At 31.6% G+C, this 15,806-nt stretch overlaps 1 pseudogene across 1 annotated transcript; it reads right to left on the bottom strand.

Moving 5' to 3' along the window:
* Nucleotides 1-12,886: 12,886 nt before the first annotated feature.
* BDCG_16860 lies at nt 12,887-12,976 on the bottom strand (annotated as a pseudogene). Its single transcript has one exon. The product of its transcript is annotated as a tRNA-OTHER (tRNA).
* Between the last annotated feature and the right edge of the window lie 2,830 nt (nt 12,977-15,806).

Raw genomic sequence — 15,806 nt, forward strand, 5'->3', positions numbered from 1 at the left:
TTGAATGAGAAGCTCCGTGTACTGTGAAAGATGTATGAAGCTTCATCAGATTTGCTAACTTCTATTGATAATTTATATGAAACTTCTCAGATATTGCAAGACCACTTACAGACCTCACTAAGAAAGACTCAGTATTTCAATGATCAGTGGACATCAAAGCTGCATTTACACAGATGAAGAAGATGTTCATTAATACTTCTCTACTGATAATATTTAATTCTGATTGTGAGACAGTTGTTGAAGCTGATTTCTCTGACTATGTGATAGAAGAAGTGATATTGCAATATGATGATGAAGATGTTCTATGATCATGTGTCTTCATGTCTAAGAAACTGAGTCCTGCTGAATGCAATTATGAGATCTATAACAAGGAACTTCTCATGATTGTATGCTGTTTAGAAGAATGAGACTCTGAACTCTGAAGTGTCTCTGAATTTGAGATAGTCATAGATCATAAGAATCTCAAATACTTCACAACTATCTGTAAACTTACTGAATGACAGATGTGATGATCTGAGTTTCTAAGCTGCTTTCATTTTACAATACACTATCATCCTGGCAGCCAGAACTCAATGGCAGATGCTCTCTCATGATGAGAGCAAGATATATCATCTGATATAACAGATACTTGCTGAATGAACTGAGAGCATCAGCTCTTGAACCTGAAGATATTAATTGATCAAGATAGAACAGCTCATGGCATCATACATGCTTCTTCAATTAGAACTGACATTGATATCTTCACTTCTTCTACACTGAATGAACTATGGCATACAGCAGCTCAGACTGATGAACTTCTTCAGACTCTCACTGAAGCAGTATATCAAGAAGCACTCTGATTTTCTCCAGAACTACATATCAGAACTGATATCTCAGAATGCTCAATCAATGACAATAACACTCTACAATTCTGTGAACAACACTGAGTCTCTCACTTCAAACCCTTATGCACTCAGATAATGCAAGAGATGCATGATTTGTGTATGACTGATTATTCAGGCTGTGAATAACTGTATAGAATGATCTCTCAAGAATTCTACTGATCTGAGATATTAAACAGCATCAGACACTTCATTCAAAACTGCAATTACTGTTCTTCTGTTATCTCATGAAAGAACTGTAGAAAAGATCTACTGAAATCACTCAATATCTCTGATAGAATCTGATGAGATGTAGTGATTGACTTCACTGTTGACCTATCTGAGAGCAAGAACTGCAGAAACATTCTGGTCATTGTTAACTGACTAAGTAAGAGTGTAATATTGAAATCTTGTGATAAGATGAACACTGAACAAGTTGCTAAAGTCTTCTTACAGAGTTCATTCTATTGAATACATGAATTGCTGAGATTGATAGTATCAGATCAGAGCTGTCAATTTGTGAGTGCTCTCTGAACAAGAATCTGTCAAGTTCTCAAGATTACACACTGTCTGTCAACTGTCTATCACTCTGAGACTGATGATGCATTGAAATGAACAATTCAGACTGTAAAGAATTATCTTTGTAAGTTCTGCAATCACTTACAAGATGATTGATATGACCTTCTTCTATATGCAGAGATTGCTATTAACAGTTGAGATGCTGTTTCAACAGATGTAAGCCTGTTCTTCCTTACACACAGATATCATATGAAAGTGTTGAATCTTCTAGAGATCACACAGTGCACACTGAACTCTCACAGTTCAATTCAGATCACTGATAATATAGTAACAAAGCTTCAAGACATCTGTGACTGAGCAGAGATCTTCATGACAACTGTGAAACAAGACTAAGAAGATCAAACCAACATTCAATGAGATCCTGCAGAGCAGTATAAGATAGAAGACCTTGTGTGATTGAATCTCAAGAACATACAAATCACACATTCATCTTGTACACTAGACTACCGCCATGCCAGGTATAAAGTGATAGAAGTTCTAGGTAGTCACAACTATCACCTTGACACATCACCAGAAATCCATGATGTATTCCACACAAGCTTGCTCCGCTGTGCTGCTACTGATCTGTTTCCTTCTCAGCTGACTTCTGACTGACAGCCGCCAGGCATCATAGAAGAAGATAATGAGCTTGAGTGGGAGATTGAAGATATTCTCAATGAGAGATCCCGCGGCCGCGGCTGACAATATCTGGTGAAATGGGTTGACTACAATCAACTGACCTGGACTCTGAGTTCTGCATTATTCAAAACAGCAGCCCTTGACTGATGGAAACTGCTTCTGGAAAGAAGGGGCTAATGTGGTGAGCTGCGCCTGATCAATCATATAGACTATTCCATTACACTTCATAGATTCTTCCATTCCTGATCACTGATCCGCGGCTGCTACAAATGCACATAGCATATGCTTCAATTCTCAGCCACTTCTGATCACTGATCCGCGGCCGCTATGAACGCGCGTAGCATACACTCTGATTCTCAGCCATTCCTGATCACTGATCCTTGGCTGCTATGAACACGCGTATATTCTTCTGCCTCAAAGCTCCACCATGTACACCATCACATATGCATATAAATATCCATCTCAATCACTGATTCTCACACTTTCTCTTTCTTTCCTTCTCTAATGTTTTTATCTTTGTTATATAAGACCTATAATATTATACTGATCTATTCGGTGCAGGCCCCTTACAATATAATATAAAATTTATCTTGAAGATGATGTAACAGCACTGTACAGATCTCTTTATAATTTATCTATTATCACACTTCCGGCCGCGCCAAGGCCCTGTTGCGGTTCCACACGGCCTATTGCTTTCATGCGGATGATTTCATCCTGTCTGAACCGGTTTTCAATCACTCTATGACATCATTCAGATATATCATAGAAAGATTCAATTGATAAATATGAGAACTCTACTTCTATACAAGATTAGCAGATTACTCTTTCTTGATAGTAAGACACTGCTGAGATATCAGTTCAGCTATTCTCACTTATAAAATGAGAGAAGAGTATTCACTCATTGTCTATATAGAATAGCTAGATACTGACTTCTTATTAAAGAAGTCAGTGATTCATTTTTTCTTCTACTGAAATATATATAAGAGTTACTGTATATCTTATACAATTTTCTTAGTATACTAAGTATTATATCTGTGATATTCTCACAATAATTCTGTAGTCTATAAGCTTACTATTTAAGTAAGATAGTCAAGCTCATTTATACAGCTTCTTAAATAACTATCTCTATATAATATTATTAACTAGTCACTGCTTTGATTTTATTATATTATAATTCAAATTACTTAATCTGATTACATGTTTAAATCAGTTAAGCTCTAACAGACTGATATGACTTTATACACTTACACTGAAACTGATCTGATCTCACTCTCTGAGAGAAATACTACATCATTTTCTAGAGTATGTACATCTTTATCTTAGCAGAAATCTGAGATTTCTGAACCTGCTGCATATTTTAATATAGGTCTTTCAACTACTCTATCACTGCTGCAGTCTCTACACATCTATATCTATTATGAAGATAGAGAGATTAAGATTGAAGATTCACTGAGATATAAGAGAAATATCTTATCTGAATTTTACAGCTTTATCTGTACTCTTGAACAGAAATTTCACCTTAACTCAAGCCAGTATAATACTCATAAGATATGAGTAATATATGCTGCTAATCTTCTTAAAGACATCTCTGCAACTACTTAAGCTATTAAGAAGAGAGAGCTTGAGTGTATCAATACTATTATAACTTGAGAAGAATTTAAGAACTTTCTACTGAATCAAATCAAAGATCACTATAACTGCAGCTTTATAGCAGTGCAGTGATTCAACTCATTACATTAATAAAATAATAAGAATTCTTTTAATTTCAATACAAGATTTGAAGAATATTGAGAGAAATTAACTGATAATTTAAATTAATTAAAAACACAGCTTTATCTTACAAAGCTGACTTATAAGATGTGAATAATAATATTATAATATCAGAGTTTATTAATCAATTACACTGAGCTTGTTAACCTGACTTTCTGAATCTATTTGAATAATCAATTCTCTGAGAAAAAGATTAATAAGACTTCTTCTAAGTAATCAATGATAGAATTTAAACAGTATCATGATAGCTTCAGTGCAGAGAAAGTAAAGAAGAATTTCAAGTATTCTGATTCTTCACTTACTGCAAAGAAATGCTAAAAAAGATTTGACAAAGATCTCTGTTTTAACTGTGAAGCTGATAAACACTATATCAGTGATTGTAAGAAGCTGAAGAAGAGAAGAAACTAAGAAAATATCTTTTTAAAGTTAACTTCTCTTCTGATAAACATATCTGCAGAAGATAAAGAAGAGAAAGAAAAGAATTGACAATTCTTACATCTTCAAGTTCATATTATAATCACAATGCATACTCTGAATAGAGAGATATTAGTGAGATATCTACTCAACTCTGAAATAAATATCAACTTCATATTCTATTTCTTTTCTTTAATAAAGAATTGAAAGAAGATAGATCTGTCAGATCATGTAAAATTTACTAATGAAATGAAATATCACTGTTGTGACATAATTTAAGCAAAGTATGTGATCACAGACTTAGAAGAAATCTTCAAGAAGAGCAGTCTGCTTCTTCACACAGTTAATATTATAGATAAGAACATTATTCTAGATCTTCTATGATTGAGAGAAAACAATTCTCTCATTGACTGAGTTATTCAGATATGATGATATTATCTCACTAATGAAGAGACAGTAATAGAGAAATCTGAAGAGTTTTATTAAAAGAATCTTGAGAAAAAGATTAAGTTGATATACTGTATAGCAGATAATTGAAACTTGAGAATAGATAAAGAAGTTATCACTCTCACTGCAAGATTAGCAGCAGTATTCATTATTGAAGACAGATGTATATAATATCTCTTTACAGATTTTAAGAATGTCTTTTCAGAAAGAGAAGCAGTGAAGTTTTCTGATATTAAGATATAATATAAGATTCATCTTAAAGACAGTGTAACAGTGCTATACAGGCCTCTTTACAACTTATCTGTAAAGAAATTGAATGTTCTGTATAAATATCTTGAAGAAGTGCAATCAAAGAACTGAATATATTTATCAAAGAGTCTGACAGAGATATCTATACTCTTTGTACTTAAGAAGAATGATAGACTATATCTATGCATAGACTACAGAGATCTCAATAAAATAATAATTAAGAATTACTATTCATTACTGTTAATCAATGAGATAATTGATTGATTATCTGAAGCAAAGATGTTTTCAAAGATTGATATATAAGATATCTATCATAGAATCAGAGTTAATAAAGACAATATTTGAAAAACAGCTTTTCATATCAAGTACAGTAATTTTGAATATCTTGTTTTATCTTTTGATCTTTGTAATGCTTCAGTCATCTTTCAGATCTATATAAATAAGACACTGTAAGATCTTATTAATATCTTCTATATAGTATATCTGAACAACATTCTAATCTTCTCAAAATCAGAGAAAGAATATGATACTCATGTTTAAGAAGTATTGAGTCACTTGAGACAGCATTAACTCTATATAAATACTGAAAAATGCTCATTCTACATGCAGAAGATTAATTTCTTAGATTATATTATTAAGATGAATAATATTTCAATGAACAGAAGCTGAGTCTTTATCATTGAGAACTGACTAATACTGTAGATATACTGTGAGATGCAGATGTTTCTAGAATTTATAAATTTCTACAGATAATTCATCTATATATATTCACAGATTACTGCCTCTCTTACAGATCTGTTAAAGAGAAGTGTAAAAGACAGAAAAATAGAACTGTTTATTCTCACTCAAGATATCACACAGGTGTTTGTAGAATTAAAACAAGCTTTCACAGATATCATGATACTGAATCACTTTAATTCTGACTTACTCAGTCAGTGTGAGACTGATATATCTGAGAATGAAGTCTGTGAAATCTTTTCACAGTTAACACTGAAGATCTTTCAATATTAAAAGAATCAGAAGATAATTATCTCTGAGAAAACAGACAATGAATTATCTATGAGAGAAGACTTTTTTACAGAGTCTATAAGACATTATAAATGAAGATTAGTAATCTTCTTCTTCAAGAAGTTATCACTTATACAGAGAAGATATAATACTCATGATCAGAAAATGTTAGTAATTGTCAAATTCTTTAAAATCTGATAATATTATCTTTAGAGTAGTAAGTACTCAGTGCAAGTTCTCACTGATTATATAAATCTATGTTACTTCTTAATAACAAAGAGCTTGACAGAATGTCAAGTCAGATGAGTAAAGCTGCTTTCAGAGTATGATTTCTATATCTGATACTATTCAGATCAGCTTAATCTCACTGACACACTGTCTAGACAGTCTCATTATAATATTATTAATGCAGAGAAGAATTCTATAAAAGAATCTCTATTATCACTGTAGAAGAAGCTGGCTGCAGAGGATTGAAATTCTCTAAAGCTCAGAAACAGCATTAGAGAGACAGCTGTATAACTTAGTATAGAAGATGAAAGAAAATCTGAATCTCTGCAGAGAACTGACACTGAAGATCATGAGCTTCTTATATTATATCTTATAATTATTGAATTGATAAAGAATGAAATGATCTATAATCTTTCAATCTGACTACTTTTGAAATTTATTAATAAGTTATAGAAGAGAGACATCTCTACTACAGCTTGAATTCAGAAGTTGAAGAAGAAAGAATCTGATTTAAACTTGAAAGAGACAGACTCTGAGCAGAGCAGTACTGCTAAGAAACTAAGTCACTGATAATTAGAAGAATGTGAACTTCTACTGCTGAATAATTCAGTCTTCATCTCTCATAGCAGAATGATATATTAGAAGTTATTAAGAATTTATTATAATAATTTTCATACAGAGTACTTCAGATTAGAGAAGACTGAGAAGCTTTTAAAATATAAATATATTTAAGACAAGCTTCAGATAGATATCAAAGAGTATATTAAGACTTATAATATCTATTAAAGAATAAAGATTCTGTGATATAAGTAATACAGTGAGTTGATATCACTGCCTGTTTCAAAGAGCTTATGATAGAATCTATCAATGAATTTCATAGTTGATCTGCTAAAGTTGATAAGAGTTAAAGAATATAACTTAATTTTAGTCATTGTTAACTACTTTATAAAGATGATCAGATATATTTCTATTTATAAAAAGATTAAAGTCTCTGAATTAGCTGACCTGTTTTTAGATATTATCATTCATGATCACAGTGCTCTGAAATCATTGATAATAGATTGAGAATCTCTCTTCATCAGCAAATACTGATCACCTTTTTACTATTATCTTATAATAAGATATCTTCTCAGTACTGCATTTCATTTGCAGACAAATAATCAGACTGAATATCAGAATCAGACACTAGAATAGTATCTTTAAGTGTTTTATTTATATTATTAGAATAATTAACTTAAACATCTTCTAACTACTGAATTTGTATATAATAATATAAAAAATGCAATCTTAAAGATATCTTCTTTCTATACTTATTATAAATATAATTTTTTGTTACTCAGTGACATTACAGATGACATTTTAAAGAGAGAAATAGATAGTCAGAATGTCAGATAGATACAGAGAATGAAGTATCTCTCAGTATTAGAAGTAAAAGTAAGATTGAAACTTTTGAATAAAATTTATAAGAAGACAGTAAAAAGCATCTACTACATGTAAATAGACTGGCCGCCGGGACCATGAATTTCATGTTTGATTTCATTTGGTCTGATCTCATACATTTCTTGGCGTGAATCCTGCTGGGACTGGCTATCAAAAAAACAGGTAAAGTGACTATATATCAGATCTTAAAATGGAACCATGACTTGAAAAAAATGAGAAAGTGGTCCCATTTGATCCCATTTAGTCCCATTCTTGGCATAAAGTTACTATTTTTAGACATTTTAAGGTTTTTTTTAGACTATTTTTAATTTTTTAAAAAGTAACGCTTTTTGATAACACTCAAATAAGATTTAAAGTCATTTAAAGCAATAAAAATAATTTAAATTGAGAAGTGGAAATCATGGTCTCATTTGGAAAATGTGACAAGAGTAGACAGTAAGTTTCACTGGAACAGTATGAGACTACTATCTAATGTTAAAACCGTGTAATGAGATCAGTCGAATTGGTAATGAGACTATCAAAAAATCTGGTCCTGGTCTCAGACACGGTCACACGGTCAGTCTACATGTAAAAGCAGTAGATAAAATACTATAATTAAAAACATCTTTCAATGAAGTTCTTAATAGAGAATCAAGTACTACTTTCAGCAAAGAATATCAAGATAATAAGACTGTATAAGAAGCTCAGTAAGTGATGACTAGAATCTTTCTCAGTAATAAGAGTAATGAATAAGTAGATATATAAGTTGAAATTACTCACAGAATTGAAATTAATTCATTCTATTTTTCATATTTTCTATTTAAAGCTCTATAAGTAATATCTCAGAATAGAGTCATCTCAGCTGAATAATATTGAGATTAAGAGTGATATTAAATATCTTATAAAGAAAATATTGAATAAGTGAATATATTACAGTAAGTTTTAATATCTTATTAAATAAGAAGATTATTCATTGTCAGAGAATTCATAAGAACTGCTTAAGTATTTGAAAAATACTGAGAAAGAGATTATAAGCTATGAGACAGTTAGTAGAGATTACTCTGTTACATGTCAGAGATATTAAGTAAGAAATATCACTTAAAACTTCTTATTTTTCTCAAAGAGTTTTTTAGAGATAATCTCATAATAATGAGCTGATGTTTTATAGACTCTATAGCACTCTTCTTCTATTTTCTCTTAAAAGAGTTTTTTAGAAGTTTAATAAGACTATACAAGTGTAAAATTCCTGAAGCAGTTAATAAGAAAAGAAAGAAATATTTGAAATTAATAAGAATTAATATTATTAATCTATAAGTCACTGCTATTTTAATAGAACTGCAGCTCACTGAAAAAGTAAAAAGAAGAAATTTCAGAGTCTATTCATCAATAATTATATCTTTATCAAACTTATTCTTTATCATTGAAGTCTCTGATACTAGTATCTTTATCTGCTGAGAAGTTAACACTGCAGTGCTATAGAGAAGTATACTATAGAAAAGTATAAGAGATACTGAAAGTATTAACTTATTAACTTATAAAATATCTCAGTTATCTACTTTAACTGAAGTAAGATTCTCTTCAATTAGTAATTAATCTCTGCAGTACTTTTAACAGTAGTATCAGCTGATTTCTTCTTAGAGTCAGTCATTCTGAGATGTTTTTTCATCTCAGAAACTCATACTTTTATCTTCTTTTATAGATAAGTAAGAGAGATCTCTTCAGTCTTAATAGAATTTATTAATACTTGAAACTCTGAGACTCTTACTCTATACTGCTTAAGTATCTAGACTTTTTATCGCCCCGGTGGCCGAATGGTTAATGCGGCCACCCAGTAGCGCCTTGGTGTGGGAAACCAAGGCATGTGGGTTCGAAACCCGCAGGGGATACATTAAATCCGGAACTCAAGCACCTCAGGTTTCTAATAAATACAGAGGTGTACAAATCGCTTCAATAAAATCACTCTATGTTCCTGGGCTGGGAAGTTATTATTGCATGTATCTAATTGTCACTCCTTTGTATTTTCTATGTTCTTGTTATCTTGATGTGATCTCAACACCTGTATTTCCTCCTGTATAATCAACACTTGGCCTGTATTTAACATCACGCAAGGACTCATCATAAGCTCCGCTTGCATATGAGTATAATGAAAGAATAATAATAATAATAATAATAGACTTTTTATCAGAGCTGATATAACATCTTTCTATAAGATAATATTTACAGAGAGATAGAAGTTATTATTATAGATATAATAAAAATAATGAGAGTAAGAGAAGAAATAGATATATAAAATCTCTCTCTTCTTCAGCTACTTAATGCAGTGTAAATAAGTAGCAGTACTGATCAGAGACTGCACTGAAACCTTCTCACAGAGAGAAGATAAAGAAACTGTAGAATTCTGTGAACTCAACTCAGCAGTATCTCAAGCAGAGCTTGAGTGTGTTATGAGAGAAGAACTATGAATTAAGCTTCTCAGAGTCACTGTCTCTGAAATCAAGCTCTTTCTAAGTTTCTCTCTGAATGATCACACAGGGTCATACATCACTATATTAGCTGAGAGAGAGGGCGGTGTCACAATGACGGTGAGAGAAGCAGAGAATGAACTGAATGCAGACACACTGACCGGCAGAAGAAATGACACCTCACTGCAAGGCACAGCAACTACTGCTGCAGCTGCAGAAGAAGCAGAAGAAGATGTGACAATGAAAGCAGTGCTCCCGCGGCTCATTGACATCACTGTCTTCACCTTCAACCTGGCTTTCTTGACAGCCATAGAGGCTGTAGCCACTAGACTGGCCGCCAGGACCATGAATTTCATGTTTAATCTTATTTGATCTGATCTCATACATTTCTTGGCGTGAATCCCGCTGGGACTGGCTATCAAAAAAACATGCAAAGTGACTATATATCAGATTTTAAAATGAGACCATGACTTGAAAAAAATGAGAAAGTGATCTCATTTGGTCTCATTTAGTCTCATTCTTGACATAAAGTTACTATTTTTAGACATTTTAAGGTTTTTTTTAGACTATTTTTAATTTTTTAAAAAGTAACACTTTTTGATAATACTCAAATGAGATTTAAAGTCATTTAAAGCAATAAAAATAATTTAAATTGAGAAGTGAAAATCATGGTTTTATTTGAAAAATGTGATAAGAGTAGACAGTAAGTCTCACTGAGACAGTATGAGACTACTATCTAATGTTAAAACCATGTAATGAGATCAGTCAAATTGATAATGAGACTATCAAAAAATCTGATTCTGATCTCAGACACGGTCACACGGTCAGTCTAGCAGTCACATTACAAAGACATTTATTACTCACTAGAAAATGTCAGAATAAGCTTCTTATTGTCTCTCAAGAATGATGCTCTCATGCACTCACTATTACAGATGAAGAGAGAGAAGAAAAATGTATCACAGAGAGAAGAAATCTTTTCAGAAAAAATTCTATTACTACTATTAACTTTATCTCTAAAATACATCACTTTTACAGAGAATTTTATATATAGAATGAAATATATTAAGAGATCTGTAAGTCACTTATTAACTACATTTTTCATATTTTAAATCAATATATAAGAAACTCACTTATCATGTGTTTAATTTGAATAAAGATAAGAAAAGAAAGATCTACACAGTTAGTAGAAAAACTCATCTATTTCTTTATATTATATACAGTATATACACTATTAAATCAGTTAATAATTATTACTATATAACAAAGATAATTTCTAATTCAGTAATCTTAAGAATATAGAGACTATACTTTTAAAGAGAAGAGTATTATCATACTTCTAGCTGTATCAAGACTCTGTTACAGTTTCACACAGCTCATTACTTTTATATAAATGATTTCATCTTATCTGAACTGGTTTTCAATCACTCTATAACATTATTCAAATATATTATAGAAAGATTTAATTGATGAATATGTAAGAAATCCCGCTTCTCACGGATTCTTTACCTCTATTTCTATCTCTTGCATAATTAATAGAGCTAGCGGCCCTTGACTATATATAACTATATAGACTGGAGTTCATGAATACTATTCACAACTTAGCTTGAATGCTATTATACATTTAATCTCTACATTTTATCTTTCTACTGTGAATACTTCTAGTAGTTAACAGTACATATCATATCAAGCTGTAAACACCTGAATAATCACCTGTGAGCACTTATTCTTACATTTCAAGCTCAGTCAGTGAGCAACTGCCTGTTATAACTGAAAGAACTAGAAACTTACATACTTTAACTTCTGCAAACTCTACTGCAGGTACTCAGAAGCAGTTATCTGAATTATAAATAACTTCTGTGAAAGAAGTTCTAGAGAACTTATCAATCACTTATAAGATATTATTCTCTACATCTGTGACAGAGAAACTCTCTGAACTTATGAATAAATCAATCTCAGTGAAGAACATTCTTAAGCATCTTCTATAAGACTAAGCTATTTTTCTATAAGAAATACTTACTGTCTGTAAACACTCTTGAACTGAGTCTCTAGATATGATCTTCAGAGACACTTATAAACTGAAAAGAAACTTTCTTAAGCTGTAATCACTTAAGATTATCTATTGAATCACAATCTATAAAAGCTTTTATAAGTTTGTATTTAAAATTGACTCACAAGCCTGACTATGTGATATGAAAGATGAAGAAGCTGTTATCTATATAATAACAGGCCTCTATTACACTGAAGTCAAGAACTGACTGAATTATCTAGAGAATGATTATAAAAGATTCTACTGATCTGTTCTCAAGATCTATCTAGAGAATAAGTTAAAAGACTCTGCAAGCTGAATAGAGAACATCTGAGCTGTAATCACTAATATTAGAAAAAGAGGTGAGAAATCTGATGAAGACTACTCACAGCACTTTATAAAATTATGATGTGAATTGAGATCTGTGAAAACAGGGCTCTGAAACAAGACCTGAATAATGATGTTTATAAAGAGACTGAATAAAGATATACAGAACAAGCTTATTGAGTAAGACTCTAAGCTTTATTATTATTATTATTATTCTTTCATTATACTCATATACAAGCAGAGCTTATGATGAGTCCTTGCGTGATGTTAAATACAGGCCAAGTGTTGATTATACAGGAGGAAATACAGGTGTTGAGACCACACCAAGATAACAAGAACATAGGAAATACAAAGAAGTGACAATTAGATACATGCAATAATAACTTCCCAGCCCAGGAACATAGAGCAATTTTATTGAAGCAATTTATACACCTCTGTATTTATTAGAAATCTGAGGTGCTTGAGTTCCGGATTTAATGTATCCCCTGCGGGTTTCGAACTCACACATCTTGATTTCCCACGTCAAGGCGCTACCAGGTGGCCGCATTAACCATTCAGCCACCGGGGATAAGACTCTAAGCTCTTGACTCTGAAGAAACTGATGACTCTCATTCATCACTTACAGATCATTGTGAGAGTCACAGATCTGTGAAGAGCAGATCACTGACTGACTCTGTAAAGATCAGAATAACAGAGAACAGATTTATTAGAAAAAGATAATAAGACACAGAGAGATTCATATCTGACTGCTAAGTAGAAAGAAAGAGCTTTACAAGCTTCTGTGAACAGAGTGTATAATAGAGAGATTAAGAAAAAGAAACTCTGCTTCATCTATTCTAAATCAGAATATTTCTATGCAAACTATCTGAATAAATCAAAATAGAAATTTGAGAAGTTATGAACAGAGTCAGTAACAGTCTTCTTAAGAGTCTTGAAGCTGACATCTGAATCTGTTACTTCTCTGATGAAAATACTTACTTACAGAGAGAGACTGTACTGCAGTACTGCTGCTCTGTAAGTATGAAAAGTATTAATGAACTCAGAATCTCAGATCACTGTAATGTCTCTAAAGCTCACAGAGTGAATGAGCTGAAAGATGAAGACTGAGAACTTACTCTTGTAATAAGCAGAATATAAGAACTCAGATCTGAGAACTGAGAAACTTATAAGAGTTATCTTTGAATTGCAAGATCTCTCTGAAATCTGAAGAAGATTTACAGAAACTGTGATTATTATGAACATCACAGATGATATGTACTTGAGACTTGTATAACTTTAAAGACACAATCTGCACATAGCTATCTACAAGTCAGGTTTATACTTCTGATTAGTGTTGACAGACTCACTTATGAAGATAGAATCAGTTAATACTATAGAGTTGATTAGAGAAGATAAGCTCATCTATATGATAACTTTATAAGTGTCTGAGAATCTCACAGTCATGAAAACTGAGCTTCAGATATCAGAGAAATACTGAGATCTTACAGAGATATTCAGCTCAGTAAAGACAGCTGAGCTTTCTTCTCACTATAAGAAGAATCTGATAATAGATTTAATAGAAGAATAGAAATTCTTCTGAGAATTAATCTATAAGCTCTTTTATTATAAGACAGAGGTCTTGCAGACCTATGTAAAGAAGAATCTGAAGAATGACTTTATTCAATCTTCACAGATCTCTGTAGAAGCCTCTGTGATATTTGTAAAGAAAAAGAATAAAGATCTCAGATTGTGTATAGACTACTGTGATCTGAACTTCAAGATAACAAAGAGCTGCTACTCTCTGTCTCTGATTAAGAATGTGATCAACTGTCTCATGAGAGCTGTTATATTCACATAACTGAATATGATCAATATATATACACAGCTGTGAATACAGTCTGAGAATGAATAAAAGACTGTCTTTAGAACTGCACTGAGATTGCTTAAATATCTAGTAGTGTCTTTTGATCTGATTAATATTCTCATGATATTTCAGTCTTTCATTAATAAAACACTTTGTATATATCTGAATATCTTCATAATAATATATCTGAATGATGTGATGATGTACTCTATGAAGAAGAAAGAACACACTGAGCATGTATAAAGTGTGTTAAAGATCTTAGATGAGACAGAACTGTATATTAAGCTTATAAAGTACAACTTCAGTACTCATCAGATTAATTTTCTAGAATATATAATTATCATAGATAATATTCAGATGAAATCTTTGTAAGTTGAGACTATTCTATCATAACTGAAGTTAACTAGTATTTATAAGATTCAGATCTTTCTAAGCTTTATGAATTTCTATAGATGATTTATCTTTATATTTATGAGAATCTTCTTAGCTCTTACAGACATACTGAAGAATGAAAATAAGAAGAAGTCATTCTATGAATGAAGAATGAAAAGATTATTAAGAAGAGAGAACTGTAAGAACTTTCTTATCTCAGAAGCTTACAGAGTCTTTACAAGATTAAAACAGATATTTATAAATATAGTAATACTGTTTCACTTTAATCTCTTACTCTTAATCAGATTGAAGACAGATGTCTTCTTCTTTATAATTTCAGAAATAGTCTTATAACTACAGTTAAATAAGAACTGAGTTTCAGTAATCTTTTTCTTATGAAAGATGCAACTCATGAAGATCAACTATAATATTTATAATCAGAAGCTTCTTATAATAGTAAAATTCTTTCATCACTGATGTCACTACTTTGAGAACCTTGTAATAGTGATTACTGTTAGAACTGATCATGACAGCTTATAATAGTTTACTTCAATCAAGAAACTCTTGCAGTGACAGGTTTGCTGAGCTCAGAGACTGAGTGAGTTCTGATTCAAGATAGAACATATCAAGAGAACTAAGAACTCAGCAGACAGACTCTCTCACAGACCAGACTATATTAAGAAGATCAGAGTGATAGACATAGAGAGACTAGAGAAGACAGAAAAGCTTTATAAGATGCTTAAACTGAGTATTATAAAGAGATTGACTGAAAAGTCTTTTAATTCTCTGCAAGAGAAGAGAAGAAAGAGAGAGAAGAGATCTGCACAACTACTCTCTATAACACTGAGAGTTAACACTCTGAGAATCTTCACAAGAATTCTTGAAGAGAGTATCTATAATCTGAAGAGTTTATGAGCTTTGAGAAGTACTGTAGAAGACCTGATGTAAGAAGAAACAGAGTATAAGTCTTTATAAGATCTTCTATTCAGATTGTCTGAACTGTAACTGAAGAATGAATATGCTCAGTATATTCAGAAACTGCTCACAGCAGAAATCAATTCTGTAGAAATAAAGAATTGAAGAGACTTAAATAATCTCTTATAAAGAGAGAACTGAATTTATGTGTCTGTGAATGAGTTTCTATATATAGAACTTATTAAAAGGCATCATGACTCTTCTCTAGC

Source organism: Blastomyces dermatitidis (assembly GCF_000003525.1).
Source record: "Blastomyces dermatitidis ER-3 genomic scaffold supercont1.4, whole genome shotgun sequence".
Classification (NCBI taxonomy): domain Eukaryota; kingdom Fungi; phylum Ascomycota; class Eurotiomycetes; order Onygenales; family Ajellomycetaceae; genus Blastomyces; species Blastomyces dermatitidis.